This window comes from Dipodomys ordii, unplaced genomic scaffold, assembly GCF_000151885.1.
Source record: "Dipodomys ordii isolate 6190 unplaced genomic scaffold, Dord_2.0 Scaffold24, whole genome shotgun sequence".
NCBI classification, from domain to species: domain Eukaryota; kingdom Metazoa; phylum Chordata; class Mammalia; order Rodentia; family Heteromyidae; genus Dipodomys; species Dipodomys ordii.
In genome coordinates this window covers 16,824,440-16,839,071 of record NW_012267240.1, presented here as the reverse complement: position 1 = coordinate 16,839,071, position 14,632 = coordinate 16,824,440, and the positions used below count along the sequence as shown (strand labels likewise).

General features: G+C 42.2%; 1 protein-coding gene across 8 annotated transcripts in view; it reads right to left on the bottom strand.

Moving 5' to 3' along the window:
- The window catches only part of Bend7 (BEN domain containing 7), a 76,126-nt gene extending 63,743 nt beyond the window's left edge, over positions 1 to 12,383 (bottom strand). For 7 of the 8 annotated variants that reach the window (XM_013014774.1, XM_013014772.1, XM_013014773.1 and 4 more), the window contains exon 1: positions 12,302 to 12,383. The gene's annotated coding sequence lies outside the window, so the exon portion shown is untranslated. The remainder of the gene's footprint in view (positions 1 to 12,301) is intronic. The other variant, XM_013014777.1, reaches the window with a different exon arrangement.
- Between the last annotated feature and the right edge of the window lie 2,249 nt (positions 12,384 to 14,632).

Below are 14,632 nucleotides of genomic sequence, written 5' to 3'. Positions count from 1 at the left end.
AAGGAAGGAAGGAAGGAAGGAAGGAAGGAAGGAAGGAAGGAAGGAAGGAAGGAAGGAAGGAAGGAAGGAAGGAAGGAAGAAAGGAAGGAATCAGAAGCCAGAAAGGCACAACACAGTGGAGGGGGTGGGGGCTGGGCCCTCACAGAAGCAAGCCTGCTGCTTACAAGTCAGACTTTTCACTGTCATCAGTGGTACTTAAATATTTTTTTGGGAAGTTCAGGGTTTTGAACCCAGGTTCTCACACTTGCTAGGCAGGCACTCTACCACCTGAGACATGCTTCCAGCTCTCCCCGCTGCACCTGCTGAGAATCTATTTACAGTGTCTTCCACTGAACAAATAAAACCAGGGTAACATATGACAAATGCTTTAGACACTATATAAGGGAGAGTTTTTCAAGGATTAAGGAGTATTTCATGACGATGTAAGGTCTGAGGGGACCAGTAAAACGTTCTGCTATTTCCATGGACTCCCTGGACAAGAGAAAAAAGCATTAAAGAGGTGATTCTAATGTGTAGTTCTATTGAACAAATGCACCTGGAAAACTAAAAATCAATCTTGAATCATATCTAAAAATGTATTTTACTATAACCATCCCTATCCCCAGCTTTAGTAAATAGCAACTCAGCTGTTCAAGACAGATATTTGGGCCGGGCGCTGGTGGCTCACGCCTGTAGTCCTAGCTATTCAGGAGGCTGAGATCTGAGGATCGCAGTTCAAAGCCAGCCTGGGCAGGAAAGTCCATGAGACTCTTATCTCCAATAAGCCACCAGAAAACCGGAAGTGGCACTGTAGCCCAAGTGGTAGAACTAGCCTTGAGCTGAAGAGCTGAGGAACAGCACCCAGGCCCAGAGTTCAAGCACCACAACCGACAAAAAAAAAGACAGATATTTGGGAGTTAGCCCTCCTATAGCAAATGAATCAGTCTTATTTCTGATAACTTCTAAATTACTTTAGATTGCTCAGCTTCCACTAACACTTGATGGGGTTATTGCCAAAAGCCTCAGCATCACTCCCCTCCGATCTATTCCACACTGAAGCTAGGGTGAGCTTTCAAAATTGCAAATGGAATTACAGCATGTACCTCTGTGGAATACCAATAATCTTAGGGTAAAGCCCACACTCCTCAACATGCCTCACAGGCCTGCACACCTGGCCTCTGGCCCACATCTCCAACCTTCGTTCTTGACATGTTTTCCTCTTATTCAATGGCAGTGACATTCTGGTCTGGTTGCACATTATAATCCCCCCGGGGAACTTAAAACACACACACACACACACACACACACTCACACACTCACCACACACCACACAAAAACAACCAACCAGTGTCCAGGCATCCTTTCAGAACAACTCAATCAGAATCTAATTACTGTCATACACAGCCAGAGGGTCCTCTGCTTTCAACATAATAAAGGTCTTCCAGCTGTTCAGAAGCTCCCCATAACCTCATCTCCACACATACCATCCTGTCTGCATGCTCTGCTCCAGGCCCTCCTTCATCCTCATATCCCAGCCTAAATGCCATCTTCCCAAGGGTGGTGTGCCTTAATCTTGTGAGCCCCCCCACCTTGTCTTTTGTTCCCCCATAATCCTTATCTCAACCTAGTGAGTTTTCAAATCTCCTAGCTTGGTATTAAGAGTCAGTGGATATCTACAAAATGAATTTAAAACAATTAGCCTAATTAATAAATATAACAGGAAGGTTCAGATGAGGAAAGCTGAAAAAAATAATAGTGATATAAAAGAAAACTGAAATCTGTGGTATGTTTGGAAGAACTTCTTTCTGTGGAATGTGCAGGTGGGGAGCAAGCCACAGGCACTTCGTGCCTCTACTCAACTGGGGTTTTTCTCAAGGATATTTGTCCTCATCTTCTTCCTAGTTCATCAAAGATGGTAGATGGATAATGGTTTCCTTCCTCGACAAATGAGCAAAGCTCCTAGCCTCACATGACCAAAGAAAACCTAACTAGGCCAGAAGGGAGCCACACATCCCCACCATGCTTCAGCAACCAGGCTCTCCTTCCAGAGGAGAGTTCAGAGGAGAAACGCTGGACTGGTGGAGAAATGCTCCAGTTCACAATGGTGCAGCAGCTCCCTAGCCATGGCTCACAAATGCATATTAAAGTCCTCATTAGAGCCTTGCTAGTAATGGTGAAGATGTATATAGGTGCCTGGAGAATGAGTTAATGTCAACAGAAGACCCTTAACTTCTGCTTCCCCTGACTTTTCACTTTTATATTGTACCTCAACCTTGCATTTGTGTGTGTGTGTGTGTTTCTTCACCTTTTATATGTAGGTGTAAAGTCACAGTTGAGATATAATTCCATTAACCATACAAGCAACTTCACAGTCTATTATGTTGCATCAACTTTTTCTGTAAAAATAAATTGTTAAGGATATTATTCCTGGAACAGAATAAATTCTTGGAATTACTGAGTAACTTATGTACCGTACCTCTGTTCCAAGAACACATTACTTATTTTATCATGACAAAGTAAAGTTATTAATCTTCTGGCTTCCGATTCAACAATGAGAAATGCTGTGAGATACACAGACACCTGCATACATTTCAGTTCAACTTTATATCATCCATAAACATCTCTGTTTTGGACACCTCATCCAAACAAATGCTCCCAGAATATTCGATGTAGCATTCAATTTTATGAAACTATAAAAGTTCCTTGCTGTTAATTACAGAGACAAATGTCTCATCACACATTTGGTTACCAGATAGCATAATTAGTTTTCTCCATTAACCTTTCAGATATAAAATTTGATTCCCAAGTAAAAAACATTGTAAAACCCTTGGAACTCAAATAACACAGTATATTTGTATGTTTGGGGAAAAAAAAACCCATAATACGAACAGACTAATTTTATGGATTGTTATTTATAAGGATACTGATTGTCTGAAATACAGAAAGAAAAATTGTGTAAGCTTTGTAATGATTTTCAAGTATGCATGTAATAAGCTGTCCTCTTAACAGAAAGGAGGCATGGTAACCGGACAATTAGCAGAAGGTGCCCTTGCTCTCTCTTCCCGTCATGGTCTTCAGCTGATTTTGGTTCATCACAACTTCCATTTGTGAGACACACAGGAAAGAGTGCTTAGTGGATGTCAACAAGAAAGTCATATGCCACACAATGATGTTTTCCTCACTGATGGCCCCATCATAGCAATCTTAGGTTTTGTAAATATACTCCATGAGGCTCAAACAATGACCAAATTTAATGGAGCATCACTGAGAATGTTCCTCTTGCTAAGTGCTATGAAGACTTTCTGTTCAAAGCTGAGTTGCCCACAGATGACTGGTCCCGTATCTATGGGCTGCCAAGGACCATACTGTAGCTCAGTAATAAGAGAGAAAATGTTGGACTTGTTCTAGAGCATGTTGGACTGACATTTATGTATCTTATGCTGCCAGAGTTTGAAGACCACATACATTCACTACTACATGGGACAGTCCTACACAAGAAAACTCTCAACTATCTCAATGCACTACCCACATAGGTAAGCTGACAAAGAGGTGGTAAACCAGGTTTTAACAAAGTACTCACTGACTTATTTAAAAATGGTTATTATAGGTCTACTCTGTGCCCCAATATTGGACACTGGGAAAACAGGAAACATTTCAATTCAGAAGCTTGGTCCTGAAGGGACATGAGGCAAGCCTAGAAGGAATGAGCCTGCAGACAGGGAGATAGGTCACCTCAGGCTAAGCACCCAGCAGTCCCTACGTCCAGACCACACACTGCGGTATCCTAGGAGCCTTCACAGTGCTCAGAATCCTGGGGTAAAATCTAGTTTACGCAGAAAGACATAGTTTTATCCTATTTCAGGAGTAGGGACAAAAGGGAGAGGATCTCACTAACCTAATAAAACAGACAACATACCCAGTGAAAAATGATCATTCTATCATCTGTGGTACATTTTAGTCTAGCTATGGGAGGTCCAATTAGCTACTAAGAAGGATAGACAAATTTCCACCAGCAAAGCCAAGGTAGGAGGCCTGGTAAGAACCCTGAATAACAACTGGCTACTTTTGCTTCATATTAAATTTAAAATCAGACAACTCTCATCCATTCATCACACATTTATGGATGTTCATTATGTGACTAGTACAGGCCTGAGCAGTGGGAACCCACAGATGATCCTTAAGAGTTTGCAATCCAGAGATAGAGATCTACAGGAGGGGCTAGCGGCATGGCTCAAGTGGTAGAGTGCCAGCCAATGAGCTAATTCTGCTACCTTTTGAGAGATATGCACAGAGGAGTGATATGTACAGCTCCTGGGGTGAGAAACTTGACCTAAAATGTTAGGAAGCAGGGTCACTGTAAGTATGAAAGGGGTTGGTATGGAGGAACATGGTAGGCAAGAACACAAGTGTCAGGGATAAGCAGGAAGGAGACAGGTTGGAGGCTCATGGAGGGCCTTGACTGTCATGTTAAAGAGTCTGGGTCTTCACCTGAAAGCATTAGATGACAAAACATTTCAGGTATAGGAACTGACCACATTGTGTGCAATACTAGAAGGAACCAAAATGTATCCTTGGTACCAAACACTGCTTTTCCAAGATTCTGTCTCCTCAGGCTGGTTCCCTACTACTGCTGATGCATCCTTTCCCAGGTCATTTTCCCTCCAACAATCTGTTACTTATAAGAAAAACAGATTTCCTGTGTCAGGGTCCTAGGTCTATTTTTAGCTCCAAGATACAAAAACATGCTGCTCTAAAAAACAATCTTTATTTTCTCTTATAGAAGGCCATATTATTTCCTCCTAAGTAAAAATCATATCCCCATGGGAACCAGAAAGGCTAAACTGTCGATACATTCCTTTGGTCCTGCCCTTCATGGACATTTTTTAAATGACTCAGGTCATGAACAGTGTAGGAAAAGTAAAATATTACAACCTATCACACGTTTCACTTATAGGGCAGATGCTGACCCACACTGAGCCTTCCTGAGACAGAGAAAGCAACTTTTCTCAAGGCAAATGCTGCCCTGCCTAGGCCTTGGCAAGGTAGACACAAGTGAGTCTCACTGACCCCCTGCTGACAATCCTAGGTAGGTACAACTTGACAGCTGAATACAGGACCGTTTCCCCCAGAACGTGGTATTGTTGGAATTGTACAATGCATAGTTTTACTTTCTTAAAATACAGTGGGAAGTTGTTCAAAAGAACTCTGGGCTAGTAACTAGTCGACCTCTGTCTTTAGATGTGTTAGTGCTATCTTAAAAAATGGTACCCATGTCAGAGCAGAATTCAGAATGAGAGGAATATGCATGATCTTTCAGTTTAGGTTTTCAACATGATGGCTTTCATTTGTGAGTCTCACTCCTTTCTATTCTTTTCTAGCTTCATGAAGAAAAGATTTCAAGTTGTAGATCCTAAACCAACATCAGTTGATGTTGGAAAAGTCAACTGGAAAAGCTTCTTCATGTTCAATGAGACACATTCAAGTGGGGCTCATTGAATATTTATATGGTCTCAATACATCTGAAGTTTCATCTTCAGAGTCTGACACAATAGTGTCTGATGCATCCATGTATGTAAGTAACAAACGTTTGAGTATCTACCAGTGGAGTCCATTGTCAACGTAACATTGCTAGGTATTCCAAATGATCCAAAAAAAGAATGCAGTCTTGTAAGGTGCAATGATCCACATAAACAAGTATGAGGAGTGATTGTACAAACGGACAAGTTCATTCAACAGGGCAGCTGTGGAGCCTGGTCAGGAAGGGCTGCAGGGTGACCTGGAGTGTTAAAAGTCAGGCTCAGAAATGAGTAAATAGTAAGCAGCATATGGTAAGTGCCAGAAGAGAGTTATGGTATTACTCAAAACTAAAATATTCAGAAGAAAAGGTAACAGTGCAGTACATCAGTGGGGCATCAGTGCAGTGGCTTATGTTTGTAATCCTAGCTACTCAGGAAGCTGAGATCTGAGGATCGTGATTCGAAGCCAGCCTAGACCAGAAAATATGTAAGGCTTTTATCTCCAATAAAACTACTAAGAAGAGCAAGAAGTAGAGCTGTAGCTCAACTGGTAGAGGGCTAGTCTTGAGCAAAAGAAGTTCATGGATAGCACCCAGGCCCTGAGTTCAAGTCCCAGGACTGGCACACACACAGAAAGGATGGAAATGTTTGGCACCCAGAAAATGGTAACAATACCTCACTCCCTTTCTTCCTCAGTGTGTCCTGGGCTTTCTTACTTTTAGGTTTCTATTCACCACCCTCTGCCTACCCAAGTTGTTCCCTTTTACCTATGGAGCTCCCACTTGCTGGGGAACAGGCTGGCTGGAGAAGGGAGGCCTAGGCAGGGTTAGACTATAGACACTGACTGCTCAGTTAAGAAAGAATAAAAACTTGACTGCAGTCCACGAGAGGAGTTCAAGTCTCTGAGAAGGCTGAGGAAAGGGGTGGGGGGAACCACCCAGGAAGATAAGCTCATTTGGGGCAGAAAAAGAGAATGAGGCAAGGATGTGAAGCAACTTATAGCAAAAAGACCTCAGAATTCGATGTCAAGAGGATTGATTGATTGTGTGTGTGTGTGTGTGTGTATGTTGGTTCTGGGTTTGATCTTAGGGCCTGGGCACTGTCCTTTAGCTTTTGTGTTCAAGTCTAGGACTCTACCACTTGAATCACAGCTCTACTTCCTGCTTTTTGGCAGTTAATTGGAAATAACCTCTTATTTCCAATATCTCGCAGACCTCTGCCCAGGCTGGCTTTCAACCACGATCCTCAGATCTCAGCCTCCTGAGTAACTAGGATTACAGGCGTGAGCCCAGCCAAACCTGACTTTAAATGTGGTCGACTAGGGAGTACAGTGGGACTTTGGCCAAATCACTTTCACCATCTTCCCACTTATAAAATGGGAGCTAGCTCATGTAAACCATTGTGGTAGCTCCATGATGAAAGTATGAGCCAGGTTTAATTATAAATGCCCCTAAACTCCAGGCAACCAGTACAAACACCAAGTCTACTTCCATGTGCACCCATACACTCTTTTACTGAAACCCGGGGTGCTTAGCTTCCCTCAAGAGGCTCTCTAAACTTTGCTGTCACCACTGTTTGTGAATCTGATTTTTTGTTTGTTGGTTTTTTTGTTTTTTAACCTATAATCAGAAAGCTTTCTGGTGCTCCGTGTGACCATGGCAAGCACGGACATCAGGGTTTGAGCCATAGCAACTGAGGGCTGCATGGGTCACAGAGGACTGTGCCTGTGGGAGGCACTCTGGGTCTCCTCAGCTTTTCCAAGCAGCTCTGCTCCCCTCTCATCAGCGGATGGTGACAGTGGGGTATCCACAAGTGAGTCATTTGAACAAGCATTGGGACGTGGTCCAGGGCATGCTTTTGGAGACAGATACTGGTTTCCATCCTGCTTCTGTCACTGAACAACTTGGATGAAATGTTCCAATTCTTCACCTATGAAATGGGAACGTCAATACCTTTTTTTTGAGGGGGGGAGTACAATTAATAATATTTACAACATTCTTAGTATGGTGCCTGGCACACTCTTGATAAATGACACCCACTTTAGCTACATTCCTAACAACCTCAACAGATACTCCTCGTTTTCTGTTCTTTACTCCACCACCAAAAAAGAGAAATGGTGTGAAAGAAGGCAGGGAAACAGGACACAAGACCACGATACTGAGGATAAAGATTTTTGGGAAGAGGAACACAGGTAAGACATTGAGGTTTCCAGATGGTGGAATTTTAGGGGTTCATCCCTTCCCTTTCTGTTGACTCCCTTAGCTTCCCATTCTTTTTTTGTTTTGATGTTACTAATTTTTTTTGTCAAGGTGATGTTCAGAGGGATTACAGTTACATAAGTTAATACGTACATTTCTTGTCAAACTTGTTACCCCTTCCCTCATTTTTCTCCTACTTTCCCTCCCACACCCCATTACCCCTAAGTTGTACAGATCATTTCCAACATATTGTCTTGTGTATATCACTGTTGCATTGGTTCCCCCCACCCTTTTTCTTTGTCCGCCATTCTGTTGTTCCCCTTTCTTTCTGTAATTCAAGTAAAGGTATATACAATACCAAGGTATCAAAATCAAATACACTGACAACAAGGGATGCACTGTTCTTTGAATCCTGCCACAGGACGGTAGAACATCGGGGACTCTTTCCCCTTGGGAGGAAGAGCCTAGCTCCAGCCCGTTCAGGCCACACAGGGGAATAGTGGCCTTGTTCCACACTTGGCCCTGCCTGCTCTCCAGCAAGAACCACTACATTGTGGCTGACTTCCTAACTTGCAAATTTAAGAATTTTCTGAGTGTGTCCGCTCTGAAAAGACTATAGACCCTGGTGGGGGAGGCTGTCATCCAGAAAGTCATTGAAATGGAGATTTTTTAAAAAATCCAGAGATCTGGACTCAGGTTCAATTAGCATGGCTACCACCTCCTGTGCTGAATCTACTGAAAGTTGAATATTAGAACAATTAGCGCAGAACTTGGTGTATACATAACTGGAGCCTAATAAATGTTTGCTGAATGGATAAACAAATGAAAAATCAACATGTTAAAATGTATATACTATCATCATAAGTCTAAACTAAAACCCATCATGTTAAAATATTTCATTTAAGGTTGGTATTACTCTTACGAATAATCAATTGTCTCATTTAATACTTAAAAATCTGTCTTCCTACCCACAGTTGTCTCCTCGATGATTCTTGAATTCAGCGTGGTAGAGGAGTCCTAGTTTACTCCAGGTTTACAACTTAAAAACAAGTCGCCTCACTAAGCTTCAGGTTCCACTCTGATGGGAATAATAACTGTCCTGACTATTAAAATCCTGAGATAACAGATGTGAAAGTGCTCTAAACTACACAGAACAACACTCACTTAAGGTCTAATTATAATGATGCTTATATCTCTGCCTTGGCACACATCACCCTCCACCTGGCATCTTTGCCGATGCAGATCTTTCCCACAGTTAAGGGCTTTACCAGGCCTTCCTACTCTGCTTTTGCTCACTGCCCTAATCATTCACAACTGTCATTTAATTACTGTTCACACAGTGGTACAGTGGGGTGCTCAAAACTCAGGCAGAACTGCCCTGGGACCCTACTTATGGCAGGCCTTTGGCATGTTAACTTCACCAAGCCTTATCAAAATGCAGATGATACTGACTGTTACAGAATGTGAGGAGTGTTGGAGATATTTATGGACTCAATGTGGTGCCCTGAACATGGGGCTCATGATAGCTGCTGTGGGTAGTGCATTGCTGCTTAACTGCTTCCTGAGTTTGTCCTATGTGGATTTTAGTCATTCAGATGAGAATACCTGTTCTCCTCATTTCTGACCTAGTTCCCATTCCAGAATAGTGCACAGTTCACTGTATTTTCTCAGAAGAAGGAAAAAAAATGGGTTGAATGGATCAAGTGAATTGTTTTCCTCCGAACAATTCTGCAGATTTTACTGGCAGCTCCGTCAAGGCAGCCTGAGAAAGCCAATGTCCACAGGATGCAGTTACCCCTTCCGACCCTATTCTCAAATTAAAACTCTGTAAGTAATTCCCAAAGCACTCAGATAAGCCATTCACACTATGGAACTTACCATGTTGGATACACTACAATAGTTAACAGCCTAAAAATATTCTACAGAGATGGGATATGGGAACTTCGGTCAAATGCTGGAGTACTCTTCTTTCCCCTGGGACATGAACTCTGACTCTTCTACATGCAGAAGTCAAAGATAACACCTGTGTTTGAAAGTACAAAGCCTTCCGAACACCACGGAGACCATGTTAGCTCTATTACAGGTGGAAGAGCTCTAGTGTCTTGGCATTAACTCTCCTAGCTGCCATAAAACTCCACACCAGAAGTAACATCACAAATATGACGAGACTAACAATTTACAAAATTAAGTCTGATGAAAATCAATGCCTCGAGAAGAGTAACTGTAAACTGTAACACCACCCATGACAAAATTCCTCATTTCAAATGTGATCAGTAGCTGTTACCAAGTGCTCCAGAAATCCTATCTGTGTCGTCACCTCTATTATTTCCTAAACTGATCTAGAGATCCCAAAAGAAAAATGTTCTTGGGGAATCACATCTGGCTTTCCCAGAAAATCAAAAGTGCCTGAGAAAAAACACACTGCATATTCCCAAGCTGCCCAATCTTTTCTCTTTTAGTGCCAAACGTCTTTATGACCATTTTATTTACTTATGTATATATTTTATTTATTTATTTTGGTGCTGGACCTGTTGCTTGAGTTCAGGACTAAGGTTCTTTCCTGAGCTTTTTGGCTCAAGGCTCTCACTCCACCACCTGCGCCACTTTTTGAGCTCTACTTCCATGTTTTTGGTGGTTAATTGGAGACAAGAGTCTCACAGACTTTCCTGCCTGGGCTGAACTATGATCCTCAGATCTCAGCCTCCTGAGTAGCATGAGCTACTACTTTGAAAGTGGACCCATCTCTGATGTCTTATCAGTAGGTATTCTTTTATCTTCAACTAGATGTGGTAGTGCTGTGACCCCAGCACTTGAGAAGTTGAGGCAGGAGGGTGGTAAGTTCAAGGCTAGACTGGCTATGCAGTGAAATCTTGTCTTAAAATGAATGAACGATGTCCATGTAACTGTAACCCCTCTGTATAGTATTTTCACAATAAAAAAATGAATGAACGAATGAATGAAAGCAGCAATGGCAGCTGCTTTGAAGTTTACATCTTATTGGCTCATGAGCACTAGCACCCTCTTTTTTATCTCTCCTCTTACTGTAGAGTGTCCTTACTACCAGGAGGGGGCTTGTAGGAAATTTTTCATTAGAGAACTAAAGTAAGGAGATGATGTTCCATTTGTATGATACATACAAATTTTTGAACAGAAGGTAAATTTATTTCCAATGGCTACATCCAGTGGTACTTAAATACAGAATTTAGCTGGCCAAGGTGTACAATCCAAGACTTTCTCTGGGGCTAGGCATTTCATTTGGTAATTAATTAGCCTTCAGCTTTTATTACTCTTAATAGTTATCAGGGGCTTGGAGAAGAGCTGGCCCTAGGAAAACTCTCTCCTTTGGTGGACAGATCCACATGAGACTAAAGATCATTCTCTTTAAGTCTAACTTCCTCTCAGACCTTTGCAACCCACTTTCTCTCCCTCAAAGCAGAACAGGGAGATCCTGGTGAAAGTGTAGGCACTCGGGCTGTCACAATGTTTTCATTTGAAGGAGTACCCAACTGGATCTGAACAGGGATCCTCTGAGACCAGCCGCAGGGCAATTCTGAACCCTGATCTCAATCACACTTACTCCAACTTGATCTTACACTTTGCTTCCTGGTTGTGAAGCACCTGTCCTTCACCCGACAATGTGGAGTTATAGAGTGCCCTAAACAGGCAAACATGAAGTCAAATGCTACCATTTCCTCTCTACTCTGCCTTTATCTGCACTTTGTTCTTGGAGAAAAAATCCCTTTGGGCTTATGGTTTGCAGATGACTAACTTCACATCCAAAGTTCCTCATGTACATGATGTATACCAAAACTATATGCAACAGAACATCCATACTTTCAGCTACCCACCTACCCATGGAGCTCTAACACTTGTTAAAAGTCTAGAAGATGGTACCATGGCTCTGCCTGTCCCTCAAGTGATGCAAGAACAGGATGACAGGACAAAAGCTGAGCTGTGCACCTTGGCTGTAAATGATGGAGAGAAAGGAACAGAGAGCTAAAGAAATGAGGATTGGCTCACTGATAACTACCACTATCAAGACGTGGCTAGGCAGACAATCACACTTTTATTCTCCTTACGCTTTTTGACTGTCGATTTAATTTAATTTTGTCATGGCAGGATTAGCAACCAGGCCACAGAGGTGAAGGGACATTATAATAAGACAGCACATTAATCCTCTATCCCACCCAAGGCAGAAGCAAAAACCAAACAAATAGCAGCTTCCTGGAAATTGAATTTCTGTTATCCAGATGTCAAAGATGTAATACCCCAATTACACAAACTATTGCCAGCGAAGCATGCCAGCGAATATGCAATGGAAATGGGGTGAGCACAGAGCGACAAAATTGCACAGTCAGCATCTGGTTCTGTGAGTGAGTGATAATTAGCACTGTGTGTAGATACTAATAAACATTTATGTCTGAAATTACAACTTTTAGCAATGTTAATAAGGGATATATTGGCAATCTGTAAAATAAAAGGTCTTGAGAAGATTGTCATACATTAAGCAATGGCAGACATTTCCCGTTCTTGCACACTCTTATCCCCCCCCCCCATTACAAACAGCCACACTGTTTTGCTGAGAAATTAATTAACAGAGGAACCTACCTAAAAAAATGGGTTGTGTCTCTTTGGCTTCCCCATTAATATCGTTGGTGAATTCTGAGATCTTATAGACCTCATGGTGATAATCTGGCATGAGAAAACAACCAAAAATTAGAATCTTAATGACCTGAATAGGAATAAGCAAGAAATTACAGCCTCTGTGGTATAGATCATCCATAATCTATAGGTTTTGTGAAGTCAAATCACAGAATGTATTTGCAATAATAATCCCTGAAACGTTACTCACTCCAAAGTAAACTTGAAATATTACTTGGTCTTCAGGGAAAATTCTGCCCACAATTGCCAACCCTTAAGCTTCTTTGAGACAGCAAATATGTTTGTAAGAAATAGAAAAGTCTTGCCAAATCATAGGCCAGGGAAGGTTCCTAAATTTATCTCTGTGGTCCATTTTTTTATAAGCATACTATCAATACTATACTTCAGAGAGTTATTCAGTTTTCTCAGTTAACCCAGAAAGCTGAAGTCATCAAGCAAATAAGCTATAATTTGCAAGGGAGTAAGATTTACATCTTTCACATTGTTTATAAGCAAGTTTTTCTTTTGAATACACATACATACACACACACACACACACACACACACACACACACAACACCTGAAGAGCACAGACAAAACTTCAATTCATAATTTCAAACTTTCAAAAAGGGGGTGGGGAGGATTTGCTGTGTCAGTCTAAAATACAATATCTGACAAGCTTTTTTATGGAGGCTACACTTTGGCAGTCTTCTGTTTTTTTTAAATATACAAATGCACCAGGACTGATGATTCAGACTCTGTAAACCCAGCTACTAAGAAGACTGAGATCTGAGGATTTAAGTTCAAAAGCAGCCTAGGCAGAAAAATCTGAGCGAGACATCTCCAGTTAACCAGTAAAAAGTGGTGTGTATGGTGTGGCTCAAATGGTAGAGTGCAAGCCTTGAGGGGAAAAAGCCAGTTGAGGTGGTGAGGCCCAGAGTACCAGTAACCCCTCCCCGCCCCCCAAAAAGCAAAAGAACAAGATTGCCTAGCTATGAAAATAGAAGTTCTTTCTCCCTTCTTAACAGCCAGTCTGTTATTGGCCTCAGATGTCACCAGACACTGGGCAAAACTACTCTCACTTTTAAGATAAGGTAGTAAGTTCCCTGAGGTCATAAACAAGAGACAGGAGCCCACATTCCTGAATGAATCACAAACCACAAAGGCACTCACATTGGGAGCAACTTCTGGAGTACAAATAACTTAAGTAATCAGCACCCCAGCAGAAGAAAATGTACCAAGAAAGAGAGACAAACCAAATCTTTTGAATACATAAACTAGTTCAGATTTCTTTTTATTTAAACAGTACCTAAACTAAATTAGGGGGAAACAGAGATGAGTAGAGATCCTCCAAATGTCTATAATTAAACCCCATTTCAGACTAACCCAAAGTGGGCTTTATTGAATTCACAGCTCAGCTGAGTTTGAAAACCTGGATTTGCAGTTGCCCTTCAATTTCCACGTGTTTCCACGTGATGTGTGCAGGTTGCTGAAGCAATCATGTGTCTTTAGTCAGAATGCCAAATGCTGGGTAAAATCCACCCAGGAAAAGTGGACAGGTTCCCTGGCTTGGCTTCCAACTCAAGTTGATTCAAAGACATTTAAACAGGCTGGATCTCAATTTAATGTCAGAGCACATGGCATGACCATTGAAAAATGAAAATCATGTCTCTTAAGGCGACACAAGGCATGTTGACAAACGCATTTTCATGGCTACTCTTTGTAACTGTCATTTTCTTTTTTAAAAAGAGTCAAATCAGGAAGACCAACTCTTAACAAGTAAACTGAACACAGACAGGACTATACTCAAACTTTCTCCTCTTGGGACCAAATACACCTGCTAAATCCTGAGACCCTAGATTTCTTTTTTCCTCCTCCTTCTTCTTTTCTTTTGTCTTTCTCTTTCTTTTCTGCTAATGCTACTTGTCTGGCTAGTGTGTGTTCTAAAACACCTTTCCAAACCAAATCATCCATCTAGAAAATAAAGGTGTCTGGATAGCAATAATTCTGCTTTGGGCTCAGACACCTAAAACACCCCCCCGCCCCCGCATCTTTTTCTCTTTGGGGGATGAAACAAGAGCAAATCGGCGGTCTGATCCTCCACGCACGGCCTGACGGCCAGGACAGCCATGGGTTCCCCCCCCCCGGGGGGAGCAACACCCCGCAGGACTGGGGCGGGAGGGGGGGCCGGGGTCATTGTTTGCTAATTTCCAGACGCGCCCTCCGACTTGTTTACGTGCGGCGGCCGCCGGCCTCCTCCCCGCACAACTTTCCCCGCCGCGGGCGTGCGCGGCCGGG